The following is a 6,000-nucleotide window of genomic DNA, read 5'->3' on the forward strand; positions in this document are numbered from 1 at the left end:
AGTGGAGGGGAGTTGGGTATTTTCTTGATAAAATGTATTAATTATAATGAAAAATATAAGTATATTGGCAAGTATAAATAGTTAAAAACTTGAAAATGGGCTGCAGATGATAATTAAGTTTTCATAATGGGGGTAGGGTAGAGGTGATCAAGTAATTGTAGTAATAGTGACAGGTGAATTTCATTTTTTTCTAGTTTTGTTTATCTTCAGATTCACAACCTGCTTAGTTATCTTGCAAACTGGATTAGCATGAAAATAAAAATATAGGTTTACCTTTCTTGCTCATGAAGATTTTGCACTAAGGAAAAAAATCAAAGAGGTAGACAATTTCAGTTTGGTTCTTTTTACAGAAACAAGCCCTTTTTCACTTCTCGTGAAGATATAAGCGTGCTTGAAAGATGTGAGAATCACAAATATGAATCACAATGCCAATGAGAGGACTACTAAAACACATTAAGTGCAGGAAGCACTTATGTGATTTTACTTGATTTTACATTCTACAAAATGTATTTGCCGTGCACTCTGCCACTGCAGGTGGAACTGCAGTTTGACTTAGTAATTATGAATTATTAACTTGCAGTGGCTTGTTTAGAACCAGAAACAGACCACCATTATGACATCTAAGAATCAGGAGAGGGAGCTTTGTTGGTTCAAGCAATTTAAACATCTGGTTTTGCAGGATACTAATGCTCTTTTTCATTGTATTTCTTTTTTAATGTCTTATTTCGACTGAGCAGATTATAGCTAAAATGCAGTAGCATTCAGCCTAGGGTCAGTGACAATTTAACCTTAATTCACTGTGATAAAGTTGTTTTTATGAGCATCCCTAGACTTTTTGCAATGATAGGGTGTCAAACTAGGTCATGTTCCAAGATGACAATTTTCATGCTGAGCACAAGATTGTGAGGGGAATCCCATAGAGAGTGATAATCACAGGCTAGAGAGTGTTGAAATGGTAAAACAATTTTGATATAAATTTAGTACTGAACTTAAGGTAGGATGAGTATGGTAGTGAAAAGAGCTATGGATAACATGGAGAAAGAGAGAATGAGGTGAGAAAGAGGAAATAGAAGGGGAGGGTCCAGAGATGTTTGAAGTGTACATGATTATTGACACATGTAAAAGGCCTGAATTCACAAAGGTTGTTAATGTTTAGGCCAAGTAAAAAAAGAAAGTAGTTGATCGTCCTCGTGCGCATCTATTTTGGCCGCCGCATGAAAATTTTTACTATTTACTATTTTCAAAAATTGGCTAAAAAAAAAAAAAATTGTGATGTTTCTCGTCCGCGCCCGATTCCCTTTTTGATAGCAGCATCAATTTTCTTGATATTTACTATTTTTATGGCTTCTGAATAGCGAAAAAAATTACAAGATTGGCAAGCGATTTGCTCCCATGTGCTCTGGGGTCTCTCTCGCAACTTCAAAAACAATTGCAAAGTCCGATATCGCCGTAACTGCAAGAGAGAAAAAAAAAATTGATTTGGTTTTTTATTGGAATTTTGAAGATACCATCATAAACTAGCAAGAAAATAAAGTTTGCAAACTCGGAAAAGATCACAGATTTCTTCATTTTTAGTGCATTTTCGGGGACCCCGCTTCATGAATCTGAACTAATCAATCGCGTGCTTTGGAAATATGGCGCAGATAAATCAATTTTAATGACGTAATTTGTATTTTAGCGGGTATTTTGGTGAGTGATAGCGCCTGTACTTCGATGTGTGTTACGATGATTGACTGTGCTTGCGTTGGGTGAATGCATGTGTGCTGGGCATGGGATGATGTGATTGACTGTGCTGGCGCGACATGTGAATTTGTGATATAAATTGAATTGAATTTTCTGGCGAGTTTTTTAACGTCAGCAGGCAATGCATTGAATATTCAAAAAATTATTTCAAGATTGAAAATCATTAATGGGATTCCAGTAAGCCCTTGTAAAAAAGTACCATACAGTACCATGGTATTACTATGGTATTACCATAGTATACTATGGTAATACCATAGTAATACCATGTACTGTATGGTACTTTTTTTACAAGGGAGTGCCAATTCTTTTCAAATTTGATAAACTTCATTCTTCCTTGGGCTATTCGATTTGATGGACAATTGTAAAAATTAGTTATAGATCAAACACTAGCAGTTACAAATATTGAAATAATAAACATTATGTGAATAATTAACAATTAATTCAATATTCATTTAACTTTTGATATCAATTAAAAAAATGAATAAAAATTGAACAGTATTAAACATTATGTAAACGAACATACAGGCAGCTGGAAAATGCAACGCGAAACCATGCCCAGAGCTAAAAAAGAGATTGACTCTGGAAAACTGAACATGGCTCCATGGTAATGAAAATGACTCCACCCCATGCATTTTTTACCCTTACATATAATGTTTAAATCATTCACTTGACATGAACATTTTGTTTTACAACAATACAGTACCGGTATACATCAGTAATACATCAATAGATTTTTATTGCAATATACATTTTCCATATAGATTTCCAAGCAATTGTATATATTATGCATATAAATATCTATATATATATATTTCTACTCATAAATTATTAATATTGGGCATGCATCGATCACATAATTCGAGCTTGACATGGCCTGACAATCATTTGAATAAAAAATAGCAAAAAAAAATAGTAAATAGTAAGGACCTCCCTCATCACTGCTTTAAAAAAACCCGGACGATCAACTACTATCTTTTTTTACTTGGCCTTAGTGTTCTCAAACCATCTGCTTTATAGGATCTACAAATTTTATTATATAATTTGTACAAAAGCACTTTATGCTTATGTTTTGTACACCTCATGCATGAGACAAAAATCCCAGTTAGTGCCCTTAGTCTCACATAACTATCAAGTTATGCCAACAATGTCATGACAATTTATTTATGACATGTCTTACCGTAAGTCAAATTCTATGATGTTAAGAACCTATTTGAATCATGTCTGAAAAAAAACTTTACTGATGTACAACTTCCTTTGGGAAATCAGGCCTTAAGTCCACCCCAACAGCAAGTTAATTTTACCAAGTAGAGAGAAATCACACAAGCAGAGCACTAAAGATTTCATGAAAATGGGATGTGAAAGGGAGGGAGATCGTCTGGACTTAGAGATTATTTGCCTGGCAACTGCAGACCAATTTGATGAAAACTATGGTGCGACGTGAATGTTACAGCACTTCAAATCCAGCATGGACACGTTCACAGCAGCAAGAGTATTGTGCAATACGTGCTATGGACAGCTCGGAAGATTCAGAACTGTTGAATTTCCTTTTCAATCTAGACCTTTAATATCTCCCCCCCCCCCCTCTTCCACATCCCCCCTTTTCCCTCTCTTGCTCTTACTCTCTTTCTCACTCGAAATCCAATTGACTATCTTCCCCTGCCCTTTATATCTCTCCCTCCCCTTTCTTTGCTCTTCATCTCTTTTTTTCCCATTCAGATAAAATTATTTTGATTATGTATAACTGTTTGTGCTGCAACAGGGGGCTGTTTCACAAAAAGTTGGAAAAAGAGCAAGTTTATTGAAGATGGCATCTCGTTTATGCCAAGATGTATGCGGTATGTGTACATAAAAACACATCAATCCTACTGGATGATTGTCTAAATTGATTGTGTGTTAACCCTAATTCTCCCGGGGGGGGGGGGGCCATAATGGCCCCCCCTCGACAATTTTCGCGATATATCTGCTTCGCGAATTTTTTTTACCTCGCCGCTCACTGACTTTTTACTTTCAAGTCTCGCGCAAATTTTGAGACCAAATTTGTGACGCCCGGGTACGCGGTTACGACATTACGCAACATTATATAAGTGCATGTCAGACCCAAAATTGCTCATAAACGTGATTTCATGTACAAATCCAATGCAAATAGTGTATTTAGCCAAAATTCATAAATGTATCATTATTTCTACTTTTACTGATTAAACTTAATTAATTTTGCCTTGTTTATGATCAGAATTAAGTCTGGAACGATTTCCATTGAAAAAACAATAAAAAACAAAAAGTAAAAAAACAAAGAAATACATAAGAAATTCATAAAACAATAAAATACACAAGAAATTGATTTCCAAACCGAAGTTTTTTTTAATTGCGATTGTTAAGAATGCTTCAAAGAATATTTTTACCAAAAATTAGCATTCTAGGAGCTTTATTTAGTGAATTAGAGCAAAAAGTATGATTTATGCATAAATTAGCATAATTAATTCATATAAAATAAAATCTCAATATTTTGTAAAATTTTACCATACAGCCTTGTAGATTACATCACACACTACCAGCGTGCAAATTTTTGCGTCGCTCGCGCGATCGGCGGCCGAGATCTTAAGGGGGGGCCATAATGGCCCCCCCCCCCCGGGAATGACAAGAATCAAAATACCCCGGGAGCTTGAGGGTTAAGTGCCTTGTGTCCATTGGAACTATGTTAAAGCAAGACTTTTAAGTTAAATCAATGTTTCTCTGAGATTGTGAAGCAACCCCCTGATCTTTTATTTCATTTCTCTTCATTTTGTCTGCTCTTCAATTTTTAGAAGATAATGTCTTTATATTTTCCCCCGATCTGACTTGTTTCTCTGCTCCAAAAATCTCCATTTCTAATTCTTGTATTTCTTTGTCTTCTTACTTTCCCTTTTCTGTTTTGTGTGACTTCTTTTTAACAGTTAACTTATGTATTTTTTTCAAGACAGGAAGATCTACGGTACAAGGAGATGTAAAATGAACCCCCGATTTTATCAAATTAGTAGATAAAAAAGTATAATCAGTAAACAATTGCTACCATTTGTGATATTGTTGGGACATACAGTTAACTTCCAAGGCAATGTGAATGAAGGTTTTGGGGGTTTTTTTTAGACTGAAGCTGAAAAGTCTCATTGATTGAAAAAAAAAAAAAAGTAGGATACCTTGATGGGAAAGAAAGTCCCAAATCCATCCCCCTCAAAAAAATAAAGAAAAATAAATAAATGTCCATACTTATTATATCAAGATAAAACAAATGAATATTTAGTCAAGGTTCTTATATTTTATTGCCAAAGTTCATTATTGTTGGGCATATTTTCAATGGAATAAATTTGATTAGCGATCAGCAACTGAAAAGAAATTTCAGCCAACTAAAGCGGGATTTGAACCCAAGCTATAACATCAGTTCAGCATAGAGCTCTGGCCCGATGCTTCAACCACTAGACCACAAGCGATTGATGAAGATCGGTTGCTTTATACATGTACCTCTGGGTTGGTCTATAATCCGAGGAAGGATTCTTGCCAATTTGAAAATGTGTTATATTCACTAATATAGCCAAATAAACTAATAAATGTACATTCAACTCCTGAGCATTCACCATTGATAAAACATTTCCTTCTTGTTTTATTAGTTCAAACCTATTTTTAAAAAAGGGAAAAAAAATATTTTAGGGGGGTCTCCTTTTCACAACTTACTGCCTAAATCGACAACATTGGATAAGCTTTAACATTGCAGTGAATGGGGATGTTCCAGCGCTCTTTTGAGCATTTCAGGGGCGAAATTGCCAGGAGCCCCTGTGTAATTTTTTCACTGCTATTTACAGTTAACAATATTTTAGGTATTAATTGATTGGTTAGAATTGTTGACTTATTGTTAGAATTGTTTACTTATTAAGTGCTTGTTTTGAGGATTGATTTACATTAAAAGATAGGGGGGACTTAAAAAAAAAGACCAGCAAGTGCTATTTCTAAACAACTCTTGAAAGCAAACTCTGGTCCTTTAATTACACAATCTGCTTGCATTTATTTGATTGAAGGCAAGCTAATTGCCATCACATTTAATGTAACAAAAGTTTAAACAATAAAATGGGAGGTGAGGTTAAGATGGTAAATTTAGCGAGATAGAGATTAGCATTATGGTAGCTGTTTCTCCATCATCCCAATTGTACTCCCTGTCAAGATGCACCCTCCTACGGGATTAATGTCAAGGAACCACATCTCCATCTGCCAAAGTGGAGGTATTCTTAGGGT

Source organism: Lytechinus pictus, chromosome 4 (assembly GCF_037042905.1).
Source record: "Lytechinus pictus isolate F3 Inbred chromosome 4, Lp3.0, whole genome shotgun sequence".
NCBI classification, from domain to species: domain Eukaryota; kingdom Metazoa; phylum Echinodermata; class Echinoidea; order Temnopleuroida; family Toxopneustidae; genus Lytechinus; species Lytechinus pictus.